Source organism: Phyllostomus discolor, chromosome 5 (genome assembly GCF_004126475.2).
Source record: "Phyllostomus discolor isolate MPI-MPIP mPhyDis1 chromosome 5, mPhyDis1.pri.v3, whole genome shotgun sequence".
Lineage (NCBI taxonomy): Eukaryota > Metazoa > Chordata > Mammalia > Chiroptera > Phyllostomidae > Phyllostomus > Phyllostomus discolor.
This window is the reverse complement of record NC_040907.2, coordinates 48683342-48701414: the sequence shown is the minus strand read 5'-3', so window position 1 is coordinate 48701414 and position 18073 is coordinate 48683342. Positions and strand designations below refer to the sequence as shown.

The 18073-nt window shown below is 39.9% G+C and overlaps 1 protein-coding gene across 3 annotated transcripts in view; it reads right to left on the bottom strand.

The window, feature by feature from the left end:
- The window catches only part of PDE4B (phosphodiesterase 4B), a 530477-nt gene that overhangs the window by 48803 nt on the left and 463601 nt on the right, over positions 1 to 18073 (bottom strand). The window lies entirely within an intron of this gene.

The following is an 18073-nucleotide window of genomic DNA, read 5'->3' as shown; positions in this document are numbered from 1 at the left end:
TTAATGAATATTCAGTGAATAAAATGCACCCATGTTACAGTGCAACATTTAAAAAACCACATTACTTTAACCTTTGGTAAAATATTCTTAGAACAAATCACAGGAACTGGATAAAACACATACCATGTAACACAATTCTTCTGAAGGAAGTCTGTAAGCCCCATGTGGCCTTTCTTTAGGCGGAAGTTTGTTAATATGACTTTATAAATATGGAACATTACAATTGCATATGACAGAGATTTCAGTCTGGGTGGATTCACGGAAGAGGTTCACTGTCCTCAAGGGAAATAACAGTGAAAAGTAGGTCATTTTGATGCCGATCTTCCCAGCAAACTCCTGTAAGACTACAAGTTAAAAAAAAACAACAACAATTCCAATCATAACTAGCTTTCGTATATATAACTTGACAGTTCACCAAGCACTTTCACTTGCAGACCTCATTTTTTCCTTGAAAAAGAAACCTCATGAAATAGAAATTACTATTGTTATGACATACATATTCCATTACATATACAAGAAAACTGAACCTTGGAGATATATTTTATTATTTACCTAGAGTCATCTAATGATGGGGCGACAAGAAAAAGGAGAGAAAGGGAGAGAGAAGGAAAGGAGATGAAAGGGGAGGAGAAGGAGGGCAAAAGGAGGAAGAGGATGGAAAGGAGGAGGAAAGGGAAAGGGAAGGGAAGAGAAAGGAAGGGAAGGGACGGAGAAGAGAGATGAGAGATTGAAACCAAGAGAGGGAGGGAGCAAAGGAAGGGAGGAGGGAGAAGAGAACCTAAGTTTTTTAAATTTCATGATCTTTTTTATTGATCCATGAGGCCTATTATAAACAAGGACTATTATAAATGGTCCAGGTTTTTCTCTTTTTCACCCAGGCAGCCTTACGCAGGCATAAATATGTCCTTGACATGCCAGTCTCACAGCCTTCTTTCCTTTTGCTCTACTTCCCACTTTTTCAATGTCCTTACCCTTAACAAAACCTGCTCTTCAGAAGGACTCTGACTTTGGCATTTACTTACTAATGAGCATCTGAACTCATCCAGTTAATAACATGTACCACCAATGTGAAAGAGTGCTTAAGGGACTCAACTATTCACAAGAAACAGGGGACTCGAAAGCCTGAGAAATGGGAATGTAATAGAGTTCAAAGAAGGCCTATCTTGGAAAATTATAACATTTCAAGGAATAAGAATTAGGTGTAAAGAAGGAGGAAAGCATTTTATGTGGAGGAACATCAGGATGTGCTCAATGAACTGAGAGCAAGCAGTCCATGTGGTGGGAACAGAGAGAAAAAGACATATAAGAAGTTCAGATCAGCTTATACACAGCTGTGGAAGGCCATGGAGAGAAACTTGGACTTCATCCTGGAAACAATGGGAAATTTTTTTTGAGCCTTATCGAAGAAATGGCCAAGTAAAAGTTGCATTTTAAAAAGATCACTCCATTTGCAATTTGGAGAATGAACTTGAAGGCACAAATGAATGGATGTATGCAAGGTAGCTATTTAGTTAGCTACCTTAGCTAACTAAATAGTATTGCAAAGTTCAGCATATGGAGGAAGACATATATCAATTTGATTTCTGATTCTACCATTTATTTTATTAACAGTGTGAACCTGGGAAAGTTACTTGATTTCTCTGAGTCTTAATTTCTTCATCTCTAAAATAGGGCTATATATAAGGTCTGTCCGGAAAAAGTCCAGCCATTGTTAATATAACAAGAACAGCTTGCATATCAGTGTAGCCTGGCAGCCAAGAAGAGCGGAATGGAATGCACATGTGTGAACAATGATGACTTCACTGTACTAGTCAGTAGGGGTGGTAGATGCTGATGAGTGAACATGTGTACTGTGTGGCCGTTGCATTCAAAATTATTGAGCGAGGAGAGCAATGAATCTGCATCAGTTTGTGTTAAGCTTAAACAATCCTCTATGGAAGCTATTCAGGTGATTCAGAAGGCTGCAGCTATGGGCAACTGGTGATTGGCAGCTTCATCAAGACAACATGCCAGCTCACGCATCACATCTCATGCAGAGTGTTTTTGTGAAGCATCCAATCACCCAGGTGATTCAGTGCCCTACAGCCTAGATTTGGTGCCCTGTGACTTCTGGCTTTTCCCCAAATTAAAATCACCTTTGAAAGGGAAGAGATTCCAGACCATCAATAAGATTCAGGGTAATATGATGGGGTAGCTGATGGTGACTGGGAGAACTGTGTGAGGTGCCAAGGAGACTGAGGCATCATTGTCCTATGTACAGTGTTTCTTGTATCTTTTATCTTCTTCCATAAATGACTCTATTTTTCATATTACATAGCTAGATACCTTCTGGAAAGACCTCGTATATCTTCCCCAAGGGGTTGTTATGAGAATTAAATGAAATTATTCGTATCAAAGCACTTAGTACCAATTAAGTATTCATGCCAGTAGCCAGTAGCATTATTATTTATTTTATTGCAGTAACCTATGCAGGAGATGATGATTGCTAGAATTATGGAATGGCAATAGAGATGCAGACAGATAAATATATTTGAGAGACTCTCAGATTTAAACCATATGGCCTCTAGGATTACAGTATTTGGTTGATGACCAAATACTGAGGTGACCAAACTCTCAGTCACCTCAACTTTCAGGCCCAGGGTGTGACTTTTGTCAGTGTGGTGTGACTTTTTCCCATTTATATTGAGTCAACTCACAAGACCACAAAGAAAAGTCAGAGACCAATTTATGGAGAGCAATAATTTAATGGAAATTGTTCATGTTTGCTAGTCAATACATGTTGCTTGACATGGGAGACTGAAGTCTAACCAGCACATTGCTTGGTAAGCATGAAATCAGAGCAGAAGAGTAGCTGGATGATTGAAGTGGCTGCTTTCCTCAAGCCTGATGTATTCAGCTCCACTACTAAGGTAGATTGTAGTTGTCTCTGCTTAAATATTTCCATCTGCTTTCCCAACTTTGCTCACCTGGCTAACACTTAGTCATCTTTTAGGATACAGCCTAGAGTCCTCTACAAAGGTTCCTAATATTGTGAGGTTGGATTAAACTCCCTTCCTTTAAGCTCCCACAACACTATGTGCAGGTCTCTATCTTCTACTGACCACATTTCACTGAAAGTATTTTCTTTCATTTTATCTCCCCCAGTAGGCGGTAACCTTCTTGAGAGCAGAGACCATATCTATTTTACTGGTCTTTTATGCAACACAACATTAATATGAGCTAAAAGAAAATATTTGAACTGCTGACTTGCCCAACATATCAATAGATGGGATAGTGATTACCAAAAGGAATGCAACCTTTGTTACTGAACACTGTTGGATAAGCAATGTCAGGAATGCTTGTTCCTGGTTCTATTTTTAGTAGTCTCCAAAGAAATCACATTTTTTTTTGCTGATATATTTAATGTTGTCACTATTAATGAGCTCTGTATTTTTTTTTTGCATTCATATCTTGATTAGGTTTCTAGGGTGACTAATTTTAATATGGGAGACATTCTATTATTAAGTGGATTTCCGCAAAATCACATGTAGACTTTGTTACTTATTCCTTCCCCAAGTAGCTATATTCAGGCACTTTACTGTAGGTCTCTCTGCACTAAGCCATACTACAATCCCAGTAGATTTTGACGGCTGCCGTATGAAAGGTGTAAGTAAAGTTCAGAGATAGATAGCACAAATGGATAAAGGAAAAGGAGATCAGAAGAGATTTGGAGGCCAGGTAAAGAAGATTGGTGGAATTTTGAGAGATGAAAAAAATGAGGTAAGATGATGTACCACATGAATAAAACTATGAAATTAGAAACATGTCACACCATTCAGTCTTGTTTAGGGAGAACAAATATAACAGTCTTATTTGGTCAGAACACTAGGTTTCAGAAAGGGAGTAGAGTGGAACAAATTTGCAAGGGTAAGGTGGTCAGGGCCAGATGCTGAATAGCTTTTTATCCTAACTGAAGGAATCTATTTGCAAGCAATGGGGAGCCATTGAAATTTGTTCAACAAAACAACAGTGTGTACAAAATGGTTTATGAATATTTTAATACTCTTTTACAGTTGTGTAATGCTTTGCAGTTATAGATCTCTTTCATATGTATAATTTCTTTTAATCATCATACCTTGTGAGAGATGTAGCATTGCCTCTTTTTATAGAGGAAGAGACTGAAGTTCAGAGAATTTTTACGTGTCTCACCCCAAATCCCATAACTAGTAAATGCAAAACCTAGAAACTTGAATCTAGGCTTTCTGACTCCAATTTCAATGCTCTTGCCATTAAATGCAGCCTCTAAGAAGATGAATTATCAATCTAATGGCAGAAAGTTTTAAGAATTATAGGATGGAGCAGAGAATAGGTACTTGGTAAATTATCAGTATCAGAGATTATTATTTGCAGGAAAAGTTTGAAGTTAAGAAGCAATGAGGTCCCAAGCTGGGGTGTTAGCAGAGGGAATGGAAGGTTTATTTACATCTTAAATTTAGCTTGCAGAATGAAAGTTGTCAAAGGAATTTCAAGAATCAATGGAGAGTAGAAACAAAAGTTTTTGCCATTGGGAGTGAAAGTGGTAGGTGGGAAGGAGAAGAGGGCTTGAAATTTTCCTTTTTCCAGAAACATTATCGGCTAAAATCCTCCACTTGCCTGTGGGAAATTGTCTCCACCTGATGTTCTCCTGGGTGATGTCTCAGATCACATAGGACTTTGGGAATTCACCATGTGAGAATGGCATTGCATTTGACAGTTAAGTGTTTCTGAGACCTGAAAGCCTACTACATACAGTCTTTTCCAATTGACAAAACACTTTCAAGTTGCTCGTTTCCTTCTGCAAACAAAGCCGTGAAAATAATCTCCATTTTGACAAATGAGATCACTGGGGCTCATCAAAGGGAAGGGACTTGCTTTAGAAATCTGGAATTTCTTCTTTCCAAAATGGTAGTTACTGTCCAATATGGCAGTTACTAGTTATGTGTGGCCATCGAGCACTTAAAATGGGACATGTGTTGTAAGTGTAACATACACACTTTGTAGGAAAAAATGATGTAAAATATCTCCATAAAGTTTTATCTTTGATTACATGTTGAAAGGATATTTTGGATATGTTGAGTTAAGTAAAATACATTATTAAAGCTACTTGTACATGTTTCTTTTTACATGTTTACTAGAAAATTTCAAACCACCCGTGGGGCTTGCATTATATTTCTATTGGACAGCACCGTTCCAGATCCTATGGCTATAGCCAGAACTTGAACACTCCAAGGTCAACATTCATTCCCCCTCAAACACTTGCTTGAAAAGAGGTGGCAATAACGGTAATGATTGGAGTTAATATTTATTGAGTACTAGTTTTAGCTTTCAAAGCAATTTACATGCATGAACTAATTTAATTTTCATCATAATTTCCTTCCCTGAGTATTATATATAATAGATCATTTTCTTTTACAGATGAGAAATAGAGAAATTCAGTAGCTTTCTCAGGGTCACAGACTTAGTGGAGCCAGAATTCAGATTAGGCAGTCTGCCTCCTGTGCCATCGGGGAATGTCTTCATGGCTGCCCTCGGTGGGTAGGTCCCAAGGAGACATTTGTATTGGCTTCATTTTACTTTTGACCTACCATAAGTCAGGCAGTACCTGAGAGACTTTGGATGTTACTTCACTTAATCTTTGCAACAGCCCCATTAAGTAGTTGTTATTCTTATTTTATAGGTTAGCAAACAGAGGCTCATAGAGGTTACACAACTTGCCCAAAAATCACGTGCTGGAACTCGGTTTCTAATCTATCCTGAATCTCAAGTTGATACTCTAACATTACATCACTCTGTGAAAGAGCTGCACCTGCATCTCCTGAGGCTGCATCCCAGGCTAAACCCAAATGTGCTGAAGTGGTCCCTTTGGAGTGGGCTCTGGGAATTTGTTCTTTGTAGAATTGCTCCAGGTGCCTTCCATCCTCAGCCAGGTTTGGTGATAACCACCCTGTTGGAGTCTTTCATTTTAAATATTCCTCCCCTCGACCCTGGAAGTTCTGGCTCTTCAGGCTCTCCTGGGATATGATTTTAAAAAACTGTTTAAGGGGAAAAAAAGAAAGAAAAACACTATTTCCTTCAGGCAGCTTTTGGTAGGGCTGGCCATTCATCTCGGCAGGATCCTTGCTTCTTTCAAATCTTATTCTACCCTGAAATGTGGGCTGCAAAGGTTTAATTACATAGAGATAATCATAGATTTCAGAAGACATTCTTAAAAACATCTAAGCAGCCCAGGGGTGTCTCAGGGGTGGAGTTTTAGGGAGTGTAGAATTGTTAGGCGTTGGAGGAAGGAACATAGGAAGAGATGCAGGCTCTCAAGGTGATTTATGGGATTCTGGATGGTTCAGTAAGAACCATTAAGTAAGAACCAATGTGAATGAAGGCATAGAACTAGAAAAACCAAGTGACTCTTTTTGGGGTGGGGCTGTGCGTGTGCGTGTGTGTGTGTGTGGTAGGAAGTTAACAGTATGCTTCTTTTGCAGTCTCATTTGCAGGTAGACAAGCAGTTGCTTTATGTGACAGATTCAGAACTTCCAACCAGCCTACAACAAAATGTAAAATTAGGCCCCAGGTTTCATGGCAACCCAAGCCGACACAGTAGCAAACAAGAATGGTTTGAAATTCAGAGAAAGAAGCCAACGCTATGTGTCACAGCCAGCTTGGCTTCCTCGGGCCAGTTTCTCCCTATTTAGCAGCACTTCCGTCACTGCCCTAATTTCCCCTGGTTTGTAAACTACGTCACTTAACTGAACTCAGCTCCAGACTTTAGAAAAACAAGATTTTGTATTTCAGCACTGGTTTTCTTGGCATTTCTACTCCTGAAGAATTTGACTTAATTCTGGTTTTTCTTTTTACCTTTGAAAGATGGTGGCTCTTAGTTGTGCCTACTCCTCTCTCTCTCTTTCTAATGCAGTGTCTAATGCAGTATAATGCAGCGTCTGTTTAAAAGTGATTCAAGATTTCAGTGTTTGCTTTAAACCAATATTTACCAGTGAAATCCCGCCAACATAAATGTGCAGACGAGGTAGAAAATATTGGCTCAAATCAATCTCTTCCTGAACCTCACATACAGACAGGGACTGTAAATGTTTTGCATGTAAGTTCAGAAATTCTGGCCTCTTTTGGCCGCGTCACACATACACCAACCTAACACAGACTCAGAACAGTCTTAAAACGGGAATAATCTAGATACTAGATTCTGATAGTAATTTTTTAAAAGTGGTTTTCTTAGCCACAGTTGTTGTTTGTCTTATTTTAGTGGTTCTTCTGGCATTTATCACACAATGCCATATAATCTAGTTTAAAAGATATCCCTGAATTATGAGAAGTAGTATTATTCAAACAGAACTAAACAAGCAAATGCTGATCTTTAAAAAAAATTAAAAATAGGTCCTACAAAAAAGTGTACTGCAGAAATATACAGCAGACATTTGGAGATTCAGTCGGTCTTGTTGAGTGATTGCTTTAATTTAGCAAACATTCACTGAATTGAATTCATTCACTGATTGAATTTATTGAATGAATGAATTACTGCTACACTTTGAATGAATTTCAAGTACTTGTAGCTTGGAATGGAAATTATTTTTCTGAAACTGAATAGCACAGGCAGCCAGCAGACGGAAGGCCCCAGCTGGCAGCTGGCAGCCCCAGCCTGGGGAGAAGAAGAGGGTGGAGAGGAGAGAGTTCACGTGGCCACGGCTCCTGACCAAGCCCTTGGTGAAAACTTGAATTGCAGTTCCCACACCACACTTCCTTTTAGGTAGGGAGAGCTGGTTCTGAGATGCGGAACAGGGAGTGACTCATCTTCAAAAAAGGTCACTGAAGTTGCCAGTGGCAAGCCCTGAACAGTGCCTGGTAAACAGCAGGCACTTAATCAATGCTTGCCTTATAAACAGGTAAAATGAAATGCAATAGCCTGCTATAATTTGGTGAGGGCACTGAGTGTGAAATGTTTCAATCAAGATTTAGCGTCAAGAACAATTTCTATGTCTGGTAATGATAATGTCCATTTTGCTACTTTCTCTAACTCCAAATACTCGAGAACCTGTGCACCAAAAACTGAAGGGCCATGGAAATGATGGATAAGTTGAATAATATTCATCATAGCAACTATTAACTGAGAGAGTCCATCTGAAAAACACAAAACACCGCTAATCTTCAAAACAACTTTGTGACATACACTGTAGCATTATCATCAATGTACGGATGATGACAGAACAGGTGGGAAAGGAAATGGAGAATGGGCCTGGAAAAGCGGCCTGGGTGTCTGGGTTTCACAGCAGGACCCAGTGGGGAGGGAGTGGCTACAAAGAAGTGAAAGACATAGTTGGTGCTGTTCTTAAGGGATGTGAGGTTCAGGAGGGAACAGAAATACACAGACATGGAATGGAAATGGCCGGGGCATACTGGGGCTCCGGATTAAATAATCAGAGAAAGACTGGGAGCAGTGAAGGTGTGCTTGTGCTTTGAACACAGCAGGTGCTTAGTAAATGTTTGTGCAGGTACACTGAACTTAATTGAATAAAAGTCAGGTAAAGGTAATCATAGGAGGAAAGACATGGATTCCAAAATAAAATGCAAAGCAGGTAAGTCTTACTGAACAGAGAATGTTGAAGAAAAGTGGTTAAAGACAGTGAGTCCAAAATATGAAGAGAAGTGAGGGACTCTGGACTTGATGCAGAAATAATGAGGAGCTATTGGAGGCTCATGAACAGACAGAGGCTTGAGGAAAAAGAGAATTTAGGACAATTAGATCAGCAGGAGTATGTAAGATGGCTCTCAATGGGCAGCAGCTAGAGTTAGGAATCCCTGGAGACCTTACTTAGGGGCCTAAGTTGAAAATAGTGCAGGCTAGAATAGTTGGTAAAGATAGGATGAAAGAAAAGAGTTAAATGCTAAGTAATGCTAAAAGGAAAAAAATGTATCTTTATAAGAGATGGTATATGGAGGATTAGGAGAGGAATATGTCCAAAATTGTCACCAAAGTTTCTAGCCTTGGAGTGGGACATAAGAGGAGAAGTACAGACATACAGACATGGGGGAATTCAGGGAGGAAGGGATTGAACTGAGTTTGGTATGTTCCTATGTGGTTACAAGGATTTGGGGTGGAACTCTAGTATGTGGACAGAGCTCCAGGCATGGACTGTTACAAGGATTACAGGCTGGGGATGCTGAGCACACTCCGTGTAGCCATGACCCTCCGGGACAGGTATCTTTCTTCTGATCAGCTCCTGGAGAAAGGTCAATAACAAATACAAGATTCCCCCAGTTTACCTCACCAACTCCTTTCTCTCCTCTGGTATCCCCTTCCCCATTCCTCAGTCCCTAGTTTCCACATAGCCAAAGCAAAGCTATGAGTGATATATGTCTTGCATGATTTCCAGCTTTGCAGGGCACGAGCCTAACATAAGAGATTTCTCTCTCCTCATCATCTGCAAGGAACCAGGCTGACTCTTGCATGATGGAAAGGACCAAAGCTGGGAGGGGCCTTGGAGACCAACCACATTTAACTTGACATCTGGTTCATAGGTTATGGGACTGAGGCCAGGAGAAGGGAACTGACACGTCCAAGATCATCCAGCCTCCACACAACAGCAGAGGTAAATTTTAAAATTTCATAGAACCTATTATTGTCACTAAACTGTACTTTGTCTCTGAATGGCAATATTTAAAGTACCATTCAATTAAACTGACATTTATGGGATACTTAGCACGTGTCAGTCCCTATGCTAGGCACAGGGAATGCTGAGAAGGGTAGATATAAGCAATCATTGCCATTGAGGCACTTACAGTGCAGAAAAACTGAAAATAGGAGTAATTACTTCTCCTTGGGTAGAGGTGCTGGGGAAGGTTTCCAGGAGGAAGTCATGCCTTGGCAGGGTTTTAAAGGATGAATAGTAGCTGCTTGGCAGGAGACAGAAAAAGAAGGTAAATGCAATCTAAGCAACATGAACAGCATGTATCAAAGTAAAGAGACAACACACTATAGTGCTTGGAGTTACTACCGGGGTTCAGTAGTTTTTTGGCAGGGTAGAAGAGGAATAGCAGGCAGAGCCCCGCCAGGAGTTTTTTTTAAGTATGTGTGTATCTGGTGAGGGTGTGAAAAACATGGTGAAGTTATCCACAGGGTCCCTCATGATGTTCTATAGAGCTATTGTCAGCATCAGAGATATATGGAGTGCTATACAGTGAAAGTCAGTAAACTTTTTTAAAAGGGCCAGGTATGAATTGTTTTGGGCTTCTGGGCCATATGGTCTCTGTTGAAAATATTCAACTCTGAAATGTAAAACCTAAAAGCAGCCACAGATAATACATAAACAAATGCATGTGGCCATATTCCAATAAAACTTTATTTTTGCAGAAACAAGTGGCCAACCCATGGGTTATATTTGCCAATCATTGCTATAGAGATATCCTGAAGTTCTGACATCACTTAATACCTGTGGTAGACAGACTAATGGTTCCTCAAGATGATGACACCTAATCCTTGCAACCTGTAAATATGTTATGTGGCAAAGGTGAATTAAGGTAGCAGATGGGACTAAGGTTGCTAACAAGCAAAACTTAAAAATAAAGAGATTATTTTGCATCCTCTGGTGGCCCTAAGGTACAAGGGTCCTTACATGTGGAAGAGGGAGGCAGATGAATCAATGTCAGAATGATGGAAAATAAGAAAGATTCAACTGGTCATTTGGGGCTTGGAATATGGAAGAGGGCCAAGAGCCAAGGAATGCAGGCAGCTTCTAGAAGCTGGAAAAGGCAAAGAAATGGATTTTCCCCCTGGAGACTCCAGAAAGGAATACAGCCTCTCAAAACCTTGATTTGTGTTGTTTTAAGCCACAAAGTTTGAGTAATTTGTTACAACGGCAATAGAAAATGAATACAATACCCCTGTGAGCCAAACCTTCTAAATGTTGTAGAGAAACCCAACCCTGGTCTCCAAGGTTAAGAACTCAGGTTTAAGATCCATTTAAATACCTCATTAGATCAAAAGGGTAGGTTTAAAAGAGCTGGATTTGGACTGGGTGGGGAGGGGGGGGAATTAAGCAACGCTTTTAGGGAGTGTCTCTAATAAGGAGGTGTTTTTGTATTGAAAAGGCTTTATGGGTCCCTGATGGAGCATAAGAGGAATTAAAAAAATTTCCCTTTAGTTGTATTTCTTCCAGACCTCTACATTTGGGGATTTATACCTAAAGAAAGAGAAACTGTGAGTGAGGCTGAAAACGCAGGCCCCAAAGCAGGTCCCAGCATGTGGTGCTCAGAGAGGGGAAGTGGGATGTCAGAAATCAGCCTTGACTTTCTATTCCGCTGCCACCAGGCCACCCTCTGCCCCCTTGCTGTGCCACTGTGCCATTTACGTCAGGGGGAATCCAGCCTGCTGCTTTAGAAGTGGGTTCTTCAGGAAATGAGAGCATGAAGCTGGTGACATATGAAAAGGTGGAAATATTCCAGAGACAAGCTTGGGCAGGCCTGGCATGCATGTGTGGTTAGGGGTCACTGCAGAGACTGCTGCCAGGCATTTACTGAGGTAGGTCTAGTGAGGTCAAGGGCCCCTGCCCAAGAGTTCTCTCAAACTGCCAGTCATGGATGGGCACAGAGGCCATGGGTTCTAACTTCCCTTCCATGCTGTAAACATCTTGAAAGCAAAGACCTCCAGCAACTATTAATATGGCGCCTTCTACTCCACAGACAGCTGTCAGAACAGTGGCTAGCTAATGGTTAAGTAAAGTCAAGGAGAAAGCAAAGGCAGATCTTGTCATAACAATGACAATTCTCATAACAAATTCAGAAAGCACATTTCAATTTATGAAACACATCAACATACGTTGTCTCAAATTATCCCCTTAAGGATGCTGTGAAGTGAGTATTAGCAAATCCATTTTGCTGATACACAGAATGAGTTGCACACACACTGAGTGACTGATTTCATACTCTATGGAGAGTAGCTGGAAAAGCTGGAGGCTGAACCCAGGTCTTCAGTTTCTTAGGTTGGAGCTCAGATGCATCTAACAACTGCCCCCACTCCCTCCCTTCTCTTTCTCTGTCCCTTCTAGAAGCATCGAATTTCTATTATGTATCAGACAATACTATAAGAGGTCCCAAGGACACAAAATGAACTAAGACAATGTTCTAGACCTGAAGAAGGTCATAGTTAACAGGGGAAGCAGTCATGTCAATGTGCAAATTGCAATGCAACCTAATGCTAAGACATCTATTGAGACTTCTGTATGCCATGCACTGTACTAAAGACTTCACACACCATTAATGTTTAACATCTTAGGAGGCAAGTACAGTATTATCATGTGCATTTTACAGAAAAGGAAACACAGATTTAGAGCCATTAAATATTTCATAAGTTGCAGCCTGAATACTCATACTCTCTTACTCTCAAGCTCACACTCTTAGCCTCTATATTGTACTATCTTAACGTGAGCACTAGCACAGACCTGCACTCCGAGGCAGATGCAAGACCAGGGAAAGATGGATTGACTGCTTTGCAGAATAGAAGAAGGAGTCTTTCCTCAGGAAGTGGGACATTTGCACATACTGCAGCACAGAGAAATGAACAAGGTCATTTAAATATGATCTTTAAGCTTGGCCCCTGGTTCTAAAAGCTGAATATGAGATGAGAGTATCTCAGAAACTGATTCCATTTAACAAAATTTTTCTGAGTAACTACTAGGTGCAAAGCATTGTCCAGGGGACTCTATGAAGAATCAGATTCAGATCTAACACTTGAGGTAACAATCCTTCATTTGCACTGAAAGAATGGAGCTGAGACCACCTCCCAGGGGAATATGGAGTAGAAGAGTTCTGAACTAAGAGCTGGGAGATTTGGGTTCTGGTCCCACGTTTATCACCATTTCACACTAGAGATGCCCCTCGGCATCTCTGACGTGCTCCATTCCTTCAGCTGTGAAATGTGGGTATTGAAACAAATGATGTCCAGGGGCCTCCTTTAGTTCTGATATTCTATTATGCTCAAATTGTCAAGGAAGGACAGGAAAAGGACTTACTTGAGAGAGCTGGTGAGCAGAACAGGAGAGAATAGTTTGCCTCATCAAGAAGCCTTTCTACAAGAGGCACCTTTGGCCCCTGAATCTTGCAGATGCCCAGCAGCCACATGATGTGAGATGCCAGGGTGCTAGGCCTGTTCTCTACTCTCAGCCTGGCAAGAATTTCCCTAAATAATGAAACCACAAAACGAGTACCTTAAGAGATCAATGTTTATTTGACACCTTGAATATCAACAGCACTAAATGGCTGCTTGAATCTATTAGACTATTATAGTTATTGTTGTAGAATTATAGTAATGGATATTATTTACTGGGCGTATTCTATAAACAAAGTGTCATGAGGAGTGCTTTAATTACAATGATCTACTCCTGTTGGCAAAGGTTAGCAGCGCTGTTATCTCGATTCTGGAAATGAATCTGTGGCTTGAGAAGATTAAGTAACTTGCCTGAAGTCATACAGCCACTAATAAGTGGCAGAGCCTGTACTCTCTTCCAGGACTGACTCCAAAGGTACAACTCTTCTCCCCTCCTATTAAACTCTGCTACAATCTGTGATGCTTCCAATCCGGGTTCCCTTCCTTCACTTTGACCTGCAATGAGCAGCTGAAAAGGAGATACAGCCAGTAAGAGTCATTTTGTATTCTTACCTTAAAATATGCAAACTGCTGTCTCATGTATCACATCCTCTGATTCTTATAGCAGCTGGTGAGCTAGATGGAGCATTATCTCTATTTTATAAAAGAAGAAACTGGGTCTCAAGGGAGGTTAAGTAACTTGGAGATTTCCTAAAGCCACGTGCCATCTTAATCACATACTTGTCTATACTCCTGACCACTCTGGGACAGTTTTTTTAGAACACTGTGTCTTGTGTCCTAAAGCATGTCCAGTTATTTATATTTGCATTGCAGAATGGTTAGCATAGGGCCTTCCCGGAGAGATATTACCAAAAGGCAGCTGGTGTTTCCCTAAATCTCCTTCCAGGACTAAGTGTGCATCATTTCCAAACAATTAAATATAGTTCAATGAATCCTAAAAATTGAAACCCTCCTAATATAATTTTGTTATTTTAAAGTGACAGCACACTGATTCAACTCCATCCTCTTTACTGAGTGGACAATGTATATGTAAACTGCATAGAACATTTTGAACCTTCTTTTCTAATTATAAGGCTGTATGTAGTGCTATAGAGTAGATCATGAAACACTATCTTATTAATTTTATGCATTCTATATCTAAATGTGACTTTAACATAGCTCTGCATATTTCAGAAACATATCTGTCAAGTTTTCCCTGCTTTCTACCCAAAAATAGTGCATAGAAAAGAAATGTGAAAACTTTTTGCTTATCTGCCTCACAAAATCAGATTCTCTTCCCCCTAGAGAAGGTAGTAGCTATTTGCAAGGTTGTGAGGTGATTAAATCAATCAGAACAACTGCCTCAGGCAACAACAGGGATAAATCTCATAAACATACATATAGAGCAAGGGAAACCAGATATTAGAGTACATAAAAATATGATTCGGCTTATAGAAAGTTCAAAAGAAGCAAAAATGAATCTATGATATTATAAATCAAGATAGTGGTTAGCTTGGAGGCTGTGAGTAGGAGGGGACTTCAAGGAACCTTCTGTAGGGTTGGCGATGCTCTATTTCTTGGTCTGGGTACTGGTTACATGGGTGTGTTCATTTTATGAAAATTCACTGACTTTTAAACTTGTGGTTTGTGCACTTTTGTTTCTGCATGTTACACTTTAATAAAAGGTTTCTGGAGAAAATCAATTAACTGTCTAATTTTAGGGAGCCTTGACATCTAAAACTAGCAACTTGATTCTTATGTCACCTCTCTTTCATTTTGGAGCTTAACATTGGGAAGTGTTCCACCTCTAATTCTGAAATTCCTCATCTAACTTCAATCTTCTTATGAGCCCAATTTGCATCTTCCTAATGGCTACTGGAAGCAACAACATGGCATGGTTTCAAGAAAAGTTCTGCCATTTCCAGTTGTGCAGCTTAGGGCAAGTTGTTTGCTCAGTGTGACTTTGAGGAGCTCTATCGGTAAAGACTGGTGGAGATGAAATCATGTGTGCAAATACCAGCAGAAAAACCAGCACAAAGGTGTTCTTGGAAACCTGACTTTTACCCTTGACGCCTTCCCCCCACATTGCACAGGGTGCTTGTCTCTTTATGTAATGTGAGTCCCATGAGCAGTAATATGTAAAAGAACAATGCTGACCACTGTGTGGAAATTCCTGGACAATCCCCATTGTCCATATTTTCTCTTCTCCTTCCATAAGTGAAAAGCATCAACACTAGGTTAATCACATCCACCACAAATGCACTACTCTAACCTCAGCAGGGCCCTAAATGCAGTTTTATCATCCTCCTTACTGATTTCTCACAGTTGTTACCATATTTTTTGGACTATAAGATGAACTTTTTTACTACATTTTTTGCTTCAAAATTTTTTTTTCTATTTTCCTCCTCTAAAACCTAGATGTGTCTTATGGTGCGGACTACAGAGGCACTTAGGTTTTCAAGAAGGAAAATAGGGGAAAAAATTTTGAATCAGAAAATGTGGTAAAATGGTGCATGTTATAGTCCGAAAAAATGCAGTATACCAAAACATTCCCGAACTCACAAATTCCCATAACCATCTCTAGCTTCACACTTTTACCAAAGATCCAATTCCCTCCTTCACTAATAAGATGAATTCCATGAATTGCATCTCCTCAGGAGGGCTCTTTCTTTCACTTTTACTGAGTCAGTTCAGTGTCCCTCCTCATTTTCTGTTCCTCCATCCCCTCCAGGGCCCCTCACCTCACTAATTTCAGTTGCACTCTGACTCATTTCCACCTGGCTCTCCATGACCTTCGCTGCTCTTACTTACACACACATTTATGTTTCTCCCATCTAACAACCATCTAAAAGGCTCTGCTTCAGCAATATCTCATCTTTCTCCTTTTACTGCCACCTTCCAGAGAAATTGTTTGGTTCCCAACTCCTTATCCGCCCCTCATTCCTTCAATGTTTATAATTTTGCTTCTTGCTTCGTCTCCCTCCATTCAACAGCAACTGTTTTCTCTCCCAAGTTTCAGTGATCTCCTAAATGTGAAATTTAACGATCACTTCTTACTATCCACTGACATCTGTCACACTGGATTTAGTAACTCTAATCCCTCCTTTGGCAATCTCTTTTGCTTCCACCTCTTTAAGTGTTATTTTCATTTTGATGGCTCCCAAATCCCTGGCCCCGATCTGTTTACTCAAGTTCCACATTTCCCACTAACCACTACATCTTACCACATGCTTATTCCATTTCTACACACTACACTCATCCTAAGGTAAGATCATCTTATGGGAGAAACACTGCTCAGGGAAAACAGGATATCTGATTTCCAAAACTGGTTATTCCACTAACTTGCTGGGTGATCACAGACGAGTCATTTCCTCTCACTGGGTTTTCTTCTATATGAAGCAAAGGGACTTGGCATAATCATAATAACTTTTGTAGCTCTCAAATTCTATTGTGCTATGTTTAAAAAGGTAACAAGATCATCTTCTTCCCACCTATAAACTGCCCTTTCCCTGACTTCCATATTTTTATTAATGACACCACCCTAGTCATCTAATTTAAAATCTCAGCTTTATTTCCTAACTGTCCATTTTTCTCAATTTCTACAACCCAGCAGTTGGCAAGCTCCATGGGCTCTACCTCAAAAATATCTATTGCCTCCATACCCATCTTTCCCTTTCTTTCATTATCAGCTACAGTCAAGCCCTCATTTAACTAACCAGAGTTTGGCAAAAAGGTCTTTTGCAGTCACTTTTTCATTGGTCTCCATGCTTCTACCACCAAAAAAGTGATTTTTCCATATGTGATTTCTATTATATCGAGGACCTCAAAAGCATTTAATCACTCCCATGACATTAAATACATCCGAACACCTGCATTTAGTGTTTAGGGTTCTTTGTAGCCCAGGTCTAACCTCTTATACTTTCCTCCTTATTTTCTGCTGCGACCACAGGTAGATTTGTTCCCAAAAGAAGTCCTATTATTCTCAGCACCCTCTCTCAGTCAGTGCTGTTTTCTCTGTCTGTATGACATTCTCTGTACTGTCTTATATTATAATCCCTTGAAATCCATGCCATCAATCAAGCCCTAATCAGATGTTAACTTCTGCTTAAAAGTTTCCTTAATTCCCACAGCTGGAAGCCATCTTTCCCTGCTCAGAATGCCAGTGCCTTCTAGGTCCTCTGCAGTGACCCTTTATCTTGCTCTAAGTTGATTTAAAATGACTTAGATATGCTCATTTTTCCTATTATCTGGAGTGCAGAGGCTGTGTCTCCTTTATACCCAGAACAGTAGTTATATTGGAACCTTGCAATAGAAGGGGGCTAAAAACATGAACAAACTATTTAATGTTGTACTTAGTGCATGATGACAAAAATAAAATTCAAAAGAAACATGCCCTTAAGGAGTTGTTAGGGAGACAAATTACTACCCAATGAGACCATGAGAAAAACAATACAAGATTTTCTGAAAAATCAGCACCAAATTGAATCGCTTCTGCTTTAGATTCCGATTTTGTTCTGGGTCAACTCTGAGTAACTGGATAATATTAGACACAAATTGCCCTGGGCAATTTTCCTGTGAGTAAAATGTAGAGTTGTCAGATTTAGCCAAAACAAACAAACAAACAAATAAAAAAAACAGGACATCCAGTTAAATTTAAATTTCAGATAAATAGTAATTTTTTTAGTTCTTACACAACAATTAGTTCTTATACTAGAAATTATTTGTTATATATCTGAAATTCAAGTTTAACTGGGCATCCTATACTTTATCTGGAAACCCTAAATATAGGGACTGTTCTCGGTCATCTCTCTTTCTACTCCAACAGTCTCTGTTCAACAGCATTTTCAGAGAAAGCAAAGAAAACTGTGCTGTTCCCTCAGCTCATAATTCTTTTCTCCTAAATTTGGCACTTAGATTTTAGCTCCATTATGATAGACCCCACAAGCCCTCATTGACTCTAAGATAGCACCT